The sequence below is a fragment of the Desmodus rotundus genome, chromosome 13 (genome assembly GCF_022682495.2).
Source record: "Desmodus rotundus isolate HL8 chromosome 13, HLdesRot8A.1, whole genome shotgun sequence".
NCBI lineage: Eukaryota > Metazoa > Chordata > Mammalia > Chiroptera > Phyllostomidae > Desmodus > Desmodus rotundus.
Genome location: NC_071399.1, coordinates 73,832,697 through 73,846,176, shown reverse-complemented (window position 1 = coordinate 73,846,176; position 13,480 = coordinate 73,832,697). Strand labels below are relative to the sequence as shown.

Sequence of the window (13,480 nt, the reverse complement as noted above, 5' to 3'; positions counted from 1 at the left end):
AAAATTCAGAGTCTGCACTAGGGTCCCTTAAGAACATCTCTGTCCCTTGATCTTCAGCCTTCTGGAAAGCCCATGTTCCTACATATACTTTTGCAACTGAACTGAACAAGTATTTATTAGTAACACCGTATATGTTTACTGCTGGGGCACCAAGAGTTAGCAACAGAGACATGTCTCTGCTCAGGAGGTTGACAATCAAATACTGATGTGATCAATCAATCATGTACCTAGAAAGAGAGGGAAGGAACACAAAGGAAAATCATGGTGAGAAAATGAGTGTGTGTGTGTATTAAAGAACGAGGAGTGATGAAGAATCCAAGGAGCTTTGGGAAGGATCAGTCTGAGTTGAACAAGTCAAAAGGGAAAGATAAGACTATGTCTGGGAAGGCCCTGAACTGGACAGAGGTGCTATTGGGGAAGTTCAGTGCAATTCTCGGTGAGGGTGGAGACCAGTCAGATGAAGCACAGGCAAGGCCTTGCTGGACACATTAAGGATTCTTCAATGTTTCCTGAGGCACTAAGAAATGACTGAAGGGTTTTAAGGAAAGGAATGACAGGATCTCCTTTGATACAAGTACTGTGAAGTGCACTGTGGCTGCAATGTGGAGAGCAGACTGCAGAGGGCACAGAACTGGAAGCACGGACAGGTCAAGATGCTGTTGAGCCAATCCCGTTGAGAGATGGTAACCACTTGGTCTCAGGTGGTGAGCATCCAGATGGAGGGGATGGGCAGATCTAAGATACATCGTGAAAGGGAAACAGATTAGTGATGGGTGAGAGGGAGAGAGAGAAATCCGGGCAATTTTCAAATTTCTGAGGATCTAACAATCTTTCTAACTACATGAGATGGATCCTGTTATATATAACCTCACAGATTTGTTTGTGCAATTGACAAATATTTCTGGAGCTCTCAACATAGTGATTTACAGAGTCAGTGACCTGACTTGGAAAACTGATTCTGCCTCTTATTAAATGGTGACCTTAGGCAGGGTTGTTGACCATAACGAGTATGAGGATCCTCAAACACTATCCGGAAGCACTTCTGAGATTTCTGAGATTCTAGAGGCTGTGTCAAACAGGAGGAACGCACATCCCCGAGGTGGACAAACCCTGCTCCTTAGAGATTTGATCATGCATCACTGGCCTAGAGAGTGGCATCAAATCCTATTCCTGAGAAATGACATTTCTCTTAGTGAAAGTCACCAGAGTACTGTTCCCTTAAAGTGAAACAGCATTTCAGAAGTGTCTTCTTGAGCTAACAAATGACGAGAACTGTGACAATTGACTACTTCCTTCCAGAGGTGAAGATTGTAACAGCAGAAGTTCGCAGACTTTGATATCTGTACGGTAACAGATGGGGTGGAATGAGTGGGCCTAGCAGAATTCTAGCCTTCCAGTGTCATCTTACTCACTTTTCAAAACTGCAAACAGACACTTAGTCTGAAAGTCAGAAATGGCTATGGCTGATGGGAAAAAACATGCTCGAATGAACAATTCAGCACATACTCATTTCCAGCTAGTTCATTTAAAAAGAATGCAGAAATCAGGATCCGTATGAGAACTCTCCTAATATTTAAAGGCTGGCTCAATTTTCTAAAATGAAGTGATATGTGAGACAAATAAAACCCATCGGAAGGCCAGGTGCAGCCCCTTGGCCTCCAGTTTGGAATCTCTAGTTTCCACTGGCTCCCCTAGTGCCCTGTGGGATCAAGCAGCTGGGAGCAGGTGGGCTAGAGGGGATTTAGACTGCGACAACGCAGCAGTATGCCGCTGACACAGGAACCCTGCCTCGCCCAATGAGCAAAGCTCCACACTGACACAGAACACGGATGCAGGAAAAGGAATGGAAATGTGAAACCGAAAGACGGACAATTCACTCACTTCTCTTTATAATTAATTACAAGTTTCTGAAGGGGAAGAATGTCTGCCTTTAGATGTATTCTGACTTTAGCACAATTTAAGGATGTCAGATTTAAACAGATTTAAAATCAACTAATTCAGTTTCTTTGATCTGCAAAATGGAACCCTTTGTAAGAAATCAAAGCAATTTTCTTACACATGAAAAAAAATGCTCTCAACAATGTTTCTTCTATTCAGTTTAAGGACTGAGCCAACTCTGCTGGAATAAAAATAGGTATGATACTCATGTGTTTCTACGGAGTACAACCAGCAACTTCTTTCTGTTCAGATTGCTTTAACCAGTCTTGAAAGGTTTATTGTAAGGATGAAACTCACAGCATTTCTCCTAAAATTGGTATTCCAGGAACATAAGTCACCATAGGTGTTATCACCGTAAGTTCGTGCTGAGAGGTTTGAGGGCCGTGTTGAGATAGAGAGATATAGACCATTCGATACATACCTGCAGTGATATATGCCTGCATATCATTTATATTTTTGTTTTCCAGCTCTGGAGGCCTTGGAGCAAAGGAAAGGAAGGAGACACATCAGGAGAGAAGGCATGACCTTTGCAAGAGCAGAGAAGAAGAAAGTAAATGGGAAAGAGGAATATGCAGTTAAGTACAAGGGAGGGGCCGAAGGTGAGCAACCATGGGATTTCCTCACCTAGAGCGCCTCCAGGTTTCAGAGGTGAGGTGGTATGCCACTGCCCCACAAAACAGGTCCGATATGGTGCATTTCAACATGGTGTATTTCGATATTCTGCTGTTTAGTGGCCCATTATCTGAGGCCCTCCCCGCAGTGATTAGAGGCACTGGAGAGCATTTACCACCAGGTGGCGCCCACAGCTTTTCTTTTCCATCTCAATAAAACCTGCTGTGTGGCAGAACAAAGCACACTATTTTATAGAGCTCATTTCACTTTATTCTGTTGCAAAGTGGTTTACGTTGGTCTACCTCAATTTTTCTGTTCACCCCACCTTCTCAAATGCCCAAACCAGATTACGAACAGAGTCAGGCATTCCGCGTCTGAATAATTTAATTATAAATTCAAATCTACTCAGCAAATGCTTCTGAGCACTCTCTACCTGTGAAGCTCTGGGGAATACACCAGCACTCAAAGCCTTAAAACTATCACCTGTCTCGGTGGTGGTTACATTCTAATGTACAGACAAAGGTTTCAAGAAATAATAGCAAATACAAATACACTACAGTAAGAGAAATATGTGAAATGACACCCACTCACACTAAATCAAAAATAACAAATTAGGAGGTCAGGTATAAGTTTACCTCTGCATCATTTTCAAGGATGTGAGGGAGCTTTGACCATGGAGAGAATGTTATTTTTTAAAGAGGTCATCCCAATATAACAAAAGAAGTTTACAAAAAAAAAATTTCACCCTTACTTCCTGTGCTTTATAAGTGGCCGTGGGACCACCTTGTTTACCTTCCACCATGGTGACAAATACACGGTGCTTCCTGGGGCCACTTGATATTGCTCGGGAGTGGGCACAGACACAGCCAAGTGATATTGCTCGGGAGTGGGCACAGACACAGCCAAGAAGGCGCATTGCTGCTAAATCACTGGTTTCATCTCATTTTTCAGATGTAATTTCCATCCAATCTATAAGAAACCCCTTCACACCATGGCAGGAAACATTCACTTCTAAAAATAAATGGAAGTGTGCCTCTCCTACTGGTATTTCAAGTTACCTAAAAAGGAAACCAGTTACACAGTGACTGTCTATTGCTCTTAAAAGTCCTCATTCTACAAAACCTAGGAGGGCACAGAGTTTTTTAAATTGCACTTTCTCTTTAGACACTTTACACTCCGCCCCACAGCATCGCTTTAAATTTATGAAGTGCTCCCCTCCGTTCTCACAGGCCCAATGGCTGCTTCCTCACTGAGCTGCACTCACTGACCTGGCAGGACTCTCCGGCTCAGATGCTGTAAGTAGCAAAGGGAAAGGCTCCTAGAAGTTGGTATTTCCGTTCACTTAGATATCTACCAAGATTAGATGCTTATCTTGACTTATCCCAAATTACTTTCCTTCCTACAAATTTGAAGAAGCAATCTTTAGCAGCCAATGTTTCTCAGGAGATAGTCCAGCAGCTCAGTGCAATGCTGGAGTGCCTTTCTTTACCATTTCTGTTTGATGCACTTTCAGAAAGGAGCAGAGCACAGAAAACATTCCGGACTCAAACACCATGAAGTTTTGTGACTTCAGCAATAATCCTAAAATGGAGGAAAATGTATCATTTCTGTTTGCTGTACTTCCTGAGAATTTCCCAGCATCTTCAATTGAAGCGTAACCTATCCATTCAGGGTAAGAGTGTTTAATTCTTGGTAAATAGTTTTGCTTAGAAAACCCAAAGTAAAAGTCAATGGTGCTTGAAGATACTTTCACACTTCTTTCGAGCTTCCCCTCAGGAAGGTTATATCAAGGCTGAATGGTTTGGTTTAGAAATCTTCAGCGGAAATTCGTAAAATGAAATAACAACAGCAAACTGATCACCTCAGGTATACCTGACGCTATGACCATGTATCTTGGTCCCTTAAAATTACCCAGGTGGCACTGGTTTAGGGGTGTGGTCCCATTGGCTTTAGGTGCTGCCCTGTGGCGTAGGCAATATGATGCTTTTCTTTTGAATACAGCATCTGAGAAATTAGGGTATTTCTTTAAAGAAATTTGCCTAGCTTTTCTTAAATTAAGATAGATAAAACATTACTACTTCCATGACTAGAAACTGCTCTGTGGCTTCCTCCTTCAGTAAGTAAATTAGTAAAAGAGGAATAACTCCTGAATAAGTGGATGCCAGCAGCATGGATCACAGAGCCACAGGCGCCTAACGCTGATAGTTAATGTCCCCGGCTCATCCGGCTGAAAGTCTTCTACACAGACACACCCACAGCTCCTAACGCACCTAAAAGAGCATGGTGCACCCCCCAAGTGAGAGTTGCCATCGTATCCAAACCCCTTATTTTACAGATAAAGAAATCGAGACCGAGGAATGGGATCCATGGTTCTACCATTTAAAGAGTAAGTTAAAATCAGAAGCCAAACCTCTCTGACTTCAAATTCATGCTGTTTCCTGAGTTGGGAGGGTTCTTCCTATTACTATGCTATGATATATGTACATATCTTTGTAATAAAAAGTTAAATTTGTTTAAATGTTATCTTGGATTATTTTCCAGCTCTTCCATACACGTCACCAGAAAGTTTACCCCAGAGGTCATGGAAACCTGACTTGGAAGACTAATCTCTGTGACAAGAATCACGCACTAAGTCTCTTCTGCTCGCAGCTCTCCGCCTCACTAGCAGCAGCTCTCGGTGCAGCGCAGACAGGGCCAAGCGGCCTGCACCCACGGAGCTTACGACACTGCCTGGAACGCACCGCCAGCCTGGCGCATTCAGCCGCCCATGGGGATCTCCACACGCGCATGATGCCCTTGGCCACTCCGGGAGTGGGGCAGGGGCCGGGCAGCTGCACCGGCTTGTTGGCACCCCGCCACCGGCACCAGCAAATTCTCGGGGTGATGAACAAGAAACTTCGGCTCCTGGAGAAGAAAAAGGGCAAGCCTGATGACTCCAGGAGCGAATGAACAAAGGTGAAAGGCTTAATCAACATCAGCTGGATGCTGTGTCTACATACCAGGAAGACACAAATAACTTGGTGTGTGCAAAAGAATTACAGAGGAGTTTCATGCCATTGAGACAAGATATTCACAAAACAATAAAGAAATCAGCACGACGGGAGCAGCTCGTAAGAGAAGAGGCTGAAAAACAACATTTAAAAACTGCCCTTGAGCTGCAGCATGTTTTGGAGAGATTGGGAGATGAAGGAGTGGGAACTGACTGGAAACAAGGTTTGAACGACCTGCCAATATTGTCTGAAGAGGAATTGTCGTTGTTGGATGATTGTCATCCTTGTACGAGGTAGCAGACCCTGAACGGGACAAGAACTTGAAGCTGAATGAGCAGTGTGAACAAGCCTCCATTCACCTGTGGGACTCGCTGCGAGGCAAAGAAAAATCTGTATGTGGAACAACCTATAAAGCTCTAAAGGAAATTGTCCAGCGGTTTTCCTGTCCAACTACTTTGCCAGCGCTCACAACCACCAGAACGGGCTAGGTGAGGAAGAAGAGGCAGCCTCGGCACCTACTGCGGAAGACCAGGTAGCTGAAGCTGAACCTGAACCAGCAGAAGAACGCACAGAACAAAGTGAAGCTGAATCAACAGAGAGTGCACATAGACGACTTATGGCCGAAACACAGCTCAGCAGTGGTGAAAAGGCGCAGGTAGGCAAGGGGGCAGTGGAAACAGCCGAGGTGGTAAATTCACTCCAGCAGCAGCCTCAGGCCGCATCTCCCTCAGTACCAGAGCCGCACTCGGACACCTGTGGCTCAGGCAGATCCCCTATGAGAGAGTGCAGGACCTTATGGCACAAATGCAGGGGCCTTACAATTTCATACAGGATTCGGTGCTGGATTTTGACGACCAGACACTTGATCCTGCCATTGTATCTTGCACAGCCTATGTATCCAGCATAAAACATAGACGTGCCCCAGCTGGTTCGCCCTCCAGGTCATTCTGAATCTAGACTTGCTCAGCCGACCCAAGTTCCCGTACAACCAGAAGCTACACAGGTTCCTTTGGTTTCGGCCACAAGTCAGGGGTATACAGCATCTCAACCCTTGTACCAGCCATTTTGTGCTACAGAGCAACGACCACAAAAAGAACCAATTGACCAGATTCAGGCAACAATCTCTTTAAACGCAGACCAGACTGCAGCAGCAGCATCCTTTCCTGCTGCTTCTCAGCCGCACGTGTTCCAGGCTGGGACGAGCAAACTTTTACATAGCAGTGGAATCGATGTGAGTGCAGTTCCATTCCAATCCATGCAAACGGTATTCACTATAAATGCCCCAGTTCCTCCTATTAATGAACCAGAAACTTTAAAACAGCAGAGTCAGTATCAGGCCGGCTATACCCAGAGTTTTTCCAGTCAGCCTCACCAGGTAGAGCAAACGAGCTTCGGCAAGAACAGCTTCATCTAGTGTTTGGTACTTAACCATGGTTCCCGGGACCAGGCCCATCAAGTGACTGTAACCCCCAGGCACCTCCGCAGCAGCACACTGGACTTCCTTGGAGCAGCCAGCCCTATTACAGTAGTCGTTGTGTGTCTCATGGAGGCTCTTGCGGTTCTAGAGGCTTGGTGAATGGATACAGGGGCCCTGCCAATGGATTCAGAGGAGGATGTGATGGTTACCACCCTTCATTCTCTAACACTCCAAACAGTTGTTATACTCAGTCTCAGTTCAGTACTCCCCGGGACTATTCTGGCTCTCCATCAGTGAGATGGATATCAGCAGAATTTCAAGTGTGGCTCTGGGCAGAGTGGACCACAAGGAGCCCCTCCAGGTATTAGAGGGCCCCCAAGACCTGACAGAGGGATGCCACAAATGAACACTCAGCAAGTGAATTAATCTGATTCACAGGAGTATGTTTAATCACCAGAAATGCACTGGCCAATGTACCATAATATGTTACCAGAAGAGTTAATGCCTACTTGTTCTCCCTTTCAGGAAACTTATTGTAAAGGGACTGTTTTCATCACATAGAGAGAGGACTACAACTGTCTGCTTTGTATTACTTGGGTACGGAAGGAAACTATTTTTACTAGGACAGAACTGTCCTAGGCGTCATCTTGAGCTTTGCACATGATACTCAGATTCCTCACCCTTCCTTAGGCGTAAAATATAATAATCTTTATGGGGTTATAACATCTCCATAGTTAATCAAAGTAGCTTGGAAAAAGCAAAATTGACTTTTGACATTGCATAAAAATCTACAAATCAGCCCCGGCCCTATTCAATGGTAATTGACAAAAAAATATTTCCCTTGAAAGGAAAATGGAAGGAGTGTGGTAGGGCAGAAAAACTGCATTTCACAGCTTTTCCAGTAAAATTGGAGCACTGAACGTTTAGATGCATACCAAATTACGCGTGGGCCCTGAGTCACACATACAAAGTTGGCTACCAACTTTGACACAGCATTACTCATCCTCTGGCCAAAGGACTGGTTAAAAACACATGTAACTTGCTTCTTAACAGCTGATCCGTGTAAGACAAAACCAAAATGCAAACTTAGGCTTTGACTGGCACTTTTTGAAAAATACGCAACAGATATGGGATGTAATCTGGATGGCCACTTCTATGCATAATGTGAAGTATTTACATACCTTTTTGAACACGTAACATTTGCTTTGACAGTGGTTTTTATAAGGATTGGTACTATATATCATTTCTTATGATGCTCATTGCTGATCACTAATCCTTGGATCTTGCTGTATCATCACCTACATTGGTACAGGTGCTGATAAAAACCCATAACACATAATTGTAACACCCTTGGTCACATGGTTTCCTGCAGCCTGGAGGTGTTTTAAAGATATCGTATGCCTGCTGCCGCCACCCTCTTAAACTGCTATCTTTCGAAAAGCACCAGTACATGTTTTAGGCTAATGTCCCTATTCTAGGGAAATGACAGTCAATAGTTTCAGTTCTGATGGTATAAGCAGGTAAAACAGGTAAAACGTTTATTAAAAAAAAGAGAATCACACGTGAGGTATCTAAGTTTGCTTCGTCCACATTAAATTCTCGTGTTTCTTTGGAATGATTCAATGAATGAAGTGACACTTAATAAATGAAGTGACACATAAGAAATAAATTTGGAAATTATAAAAAAGACAGATATTAAGTATTTTTATGTATTTTTTTAGTTTTAGTATTTATTAATGTATTATTACTATTATTGTTACTATCATTATATTCTCTTTTAACTGAGCTATTTCATGAAGCTCAGCATTCAAGATGCTACTCTTCTACCTGTTCTCCTTCGTTTCCCTTTCTGCAATGTTTTGAAATAATTACTGGTTCAATTTTTAGTTTTATAATCTTGAATGTTTCTTTCTACTTTACCCTACCTTTGCTCCTTTCCCCCAGTTCTGTTAAAATTGGAGACCTGCGTGTATTAGTTCCTTGTGTTTGTGTGGCTTCAGAGGCTCCCTCGTTGCATTACTGTGCCTCCTCCTGTTTGTAAAGATTTTCCCTAAAGCCTGCTTATTAGATATGTAACTTGGGCACATTTAGTACCTTCTTTAAAAAATCAGTTGTTTTCCTATGCACCCCAATGTTCATAGCAGCACAATTTACAATAGCCAAGTACTGGAGGCAACCTAAGTGCCCATCAGCAAATGAGTGGATCCAAAAACTATGGTACATTTACACAATGGAATTCTATGCAGCAGAGAGAAAGAAGGAGCTTATACCCTTTGCAACAGCATGGATGGAACTGGAGAGCATTATGCTAAGTGAAATAAGCTAGGCAGGGAAGGACAAATACCATATGATCTCACATTTAACTGGAACATAATCAACAAAAGAAAAAAGCAAACAAAATATAACCAGAGACATTGAAGTTAAGAATAATCTAACAAGAGCCAGAGGGGAGTGGGGAGGAGATAGTGGAGAGAGGGGTTTTCAGGCACTACTATAAAGGACACATGGACAAAACCAAGGGGGAGGGTGGAGGTGGGGGTGGGAGATAGGTTTGGCTGGGGTGGGGTAGAGGGGTGAGAAAATTCAGACAACTGTAATTGAACAATAATAAAAAAATTTTTTTTAATCAGTTCAACTTCATCTGTAAAATGGAAATACAACTACATAACAAATTGTTTTGAGAATTAAAAATGGAGTAATTCTTGCCTCAATCTTCCTTCTTCAACTTATTTTTAGATTACAAATAAGTACAAAGTAAACTGGAAAAAATAAAATTAGGAGAAAAACAACTACCATATGCTAATATTGTTTATATTCATGTAAATATCCCTTAGATTTTTTAAAAAACTAAAACCCTAATAACTTGGTTAAGGCTTTTTACTTACTACCAAAACAATCTAGAGGACTAACAGCAAAGTACAAACTGCTCATCTGTCCCCAATAACTAAGAATAAAAACCAGGAAGACCAAAAGCTCATAAAAAAATAAATCCAGAGATTAAAGAGGATGATACCTTATTCTGTATTAATAATGAAGATGAATAATAACTTCCATTCAAAAATCACCTTACAGCTGACATACCACTTTGGTTTACACTATTTTGTGAGAATTGAGCATCAGCAGAACCAACAATATATGAATAATGTATGGGAACGAGTAAAATTAAATGCCTATAAAGCTGTCAGAGAAGAAGTTAACTAATAGCGTCAGACTACAAAGCATAACCAGAAGTTGGAGAGAGGCAGGTTTTAGTTGAAGCTTAGACATAATTTTTAATTATTAATACCACTTTTTCACAGAATGAATTAAGGATGGAGGGTATTTTTACTGCATAAAGCAAAATTTGTCAGAATTGTGATAATAGCAGTCTACATTTTCTGGGAATCTAGACTGTGTGACCTATATGTTCCCTCCAACTCTTGGATTCAATGAACTGAAGAGATGTAAGTGGCAAAAGAGTTTAAAGACACACAAAGGAGAATTCAAATTTGAACAAGATAATCTATTAAACAGAGTACTTGATACACAGGAAATAAAGCAAACCCTCTCTCTTCAGAGAAAGAATCTTGAAGAGTTTTAGAACTTGCATCCAAATTCAAATAGGATGAATTTTGTACAAAGCAGAAAAAACCTACCATTTAAAGAACACATTAAGAACTCTATTTTTCAATTGTTTAAAGAGAGAAAAAATTAATAATTTTGCCATTGTTTTAGCGCCATAATTGCAGCAGCAGCTATGTACCTGCGTAACTACTGGTGTTTCTTCAAAAACAAAACCACTTTCAGCCATTTTTCCTACCCCAGGATATCATTATTCCACTCTACCAAGAGAGTCTCTGAAATTAGACTCTCTGTGCAGAACGCATGTCCTGAAAATACACAAAAGGAGGACTTTGGAGTTTGGACTGCATGCTTGAGTGTGTGCAGGCTGTAAATGAGGAGCAAGTACGCCAAAGATTGATAGCAATTGGGTAAAAGTTCCTCACAGTGGAAAATTTGAGAGACTTTTCCTCTGACACAAAACCAGAAAGCAGCGAGACTGTGAACAGTCCAGGAATTTTAAAAACGTTTCACAGGTCCCTAGTAATTATAAAAAAAACAAAAATCTTAATTTCTGCAATATGCTGAAGTGTCACAACTGACATTTTGCACTCAGCTCTCAGTGTTCTCTCCACTGGCCACATCAGTGCAACTAGAATATATGTTAAGAAAGAATATCAAAATTGCATTGACTTCTTTTTTCTGTTTTTATTTCCTGAATCATTTATTCATACAACTCTAGTTGAAATTTAAATTTTTTCCTACTCCCTAAGAACATTTCTGTTTTCTTATGATTCAATATTCTCTTTGAGATTCATTTTTTTACATTCATCGCCAGAACTATAGTGACTGAAGATAAGGATAATTTTTTATTTAAGAAAAATGTGTCTCAGTACTAGTACATTCCCTCATTTTTTAATCATACACCCTATTTTTCCAGAAAATTTTTCTAACCAGATATTTCTTTGGTTTTTTACTTATCAATTATTGAGTAACTATCGTATGTCAGGCATTGTGACTGAGATACAACAGTACTGAGGATAGAGAGTCGAGTGAAATGCATTTCCATGCCCTCAGAAGCAAATTCTTTAATTAGGGAGACGGCCTTGTATACAGTTACTTTAAGGCTGTAGAAGGTATTCAGACAATCTCAAAAGAGGGGATGTCTCATTCTGGTCTTACTATGTTAGGTGCACATAAGTCGATCATTGATGACATTTTAAAATATCAAATCTGAAATATTATTCACTATATAGCATTGTTTCTACAAAAAAATCAGTCAACATAATTGTTTTTAATAAAATATTTTTCTAGGAATGTAATTTGCCTAAACCAAAGGCCTCTGTGCTATTAATAAATACAAAGTATTGTTGTTCTGTGCTACTATCCTATTTCTTATTAAAAAATAAAATATACATTCAGCCTTCTTTTATTTCTTGTAGTGCCACCAACCTCAATGGCTTGATCAACATTCCCTTAGTAATCATATGTCTTCTGCCAAAATCAATGGTATAAAATAAGTTAAGAAAATTAAACTGTTGCATCCAGAAAAACAATATTTAATACTATCACAAATTAAATGATATCTTCACCAGTGAGGTAAGGAAAAGTCCTTCCCGCTGCTTTCACCGGACATGAGTGGAGTCTCCAAGGACTCCTGTCCCTTCCCCTCCAAAAAGAAAAGAAAAATGAGTTCAGATCTGCATGGAGGACAGGAAGGTAAAATAGTGACATTGGTTTGCCCCTATTGAGCCAATATCCTCAAAGAAGACAACTGCAGGTATAGGCTGGTGGTGATCTGTAACAGCAAAAGCATATACAATTTAAAGAAAAACTGCCCTGGCTGGTGTAGCTCAGTGGATTGAGCACAGGCCTGCAAACCAAAAGGTTGCCAGTTTGATTCCCAGTCAGTGCACATGCCTGGGTTCCCGGCCCGGTCCCCAGTTGGGGGCACGTGAGGGGCAACCACACATTGATGTTTCTCTCCCTCTCTTTCTCCTTCCTTTCACCTCTCTCTAAAAAATAAAGAAATAAAATCTTTAAAAAACACAAACAAAAACAGTAAACTGCCTTCAGTCAGGCCCACAGAAGGAATGAGTTCATGGCGGCTGCAAGCCACTATGCATCAGCTGACAGAACAGCAGACAGATTTCCAAGCTTTCCGAGGACTGCAGAAAGGCCTTTGTGCAATATTGGGTTGACCAAAAATCCATTATGTTTTTTTCCTTAAAATAAAAGACCATTTTTCATTTTCACCAATATCTTTATTGATTTGGATATTTTGAGTATGTCAGCTATCTCCTATTGTCTTCTACTGGGTAGAGGTCACAGGTGCTGCTAAACATCTTCCCATGCGTAAGACTGCCCCACAGCAAAGAATAATTTAAACAAAATGTCAATAGTACAAGAAACTTTGCAAACCACTTTTGACATGTTCGATCAGTCACAGCACCTTCTCTGTACACTGTGCAAATCTTTTTTTGTGTTTCAGTTGCATTTTTATCTTTACTAAAATAATAAAGTATAAATAATATGCTGAAAATACTGCATATTTTCTTCCATCTCCAATATTAAAATGGCTACACAAAAATTCACCCATTTTGATAAGTTTTTTTTTAAATGCACGCTAATATGACAGCTGTCACAATACAATCTAACAAAATTGTTTCAAATGAAGTTAAAGACAAATAAACACTGTTAGAGCCATTGTGGAGAAAAAGCTAAATGAACTTTTTGGTCAACCCCCAAAATAAAGGAAACAATCACAAAGATGAGGATAGAAGAAGAGACTATCCAGGATAAAAATCAGATTGCAAAGAAAAAGAAAAGGACTTCTAGAAATTAAATACTACATATATAACATACATACACATATATTTGAAATCATTTTTCTGTCTATCCTTTGTCTCAATTGCCTGGTTCATTTCTCCTTGTGGTATGTACTTTCAGATATAGCCGATGTTCTTTAGTTTAAAAGCAAAGA

The 13,480-nt window shown here is 40.7% G+C and overlaps 1 pseudogene; it reads left to right on the top strand.

Annotated features, from left to right (window-relative positions):
- Window positions 1–306: 306 nt before the first annotated feature.
- On the top strand, window positions 307–7,383 carry LOC112310255 (caprin-1 pseudogene; annotated as a pseudogene).
- Window positions 7,384–13,480: the final 6,097 nt, after the last annotated feature.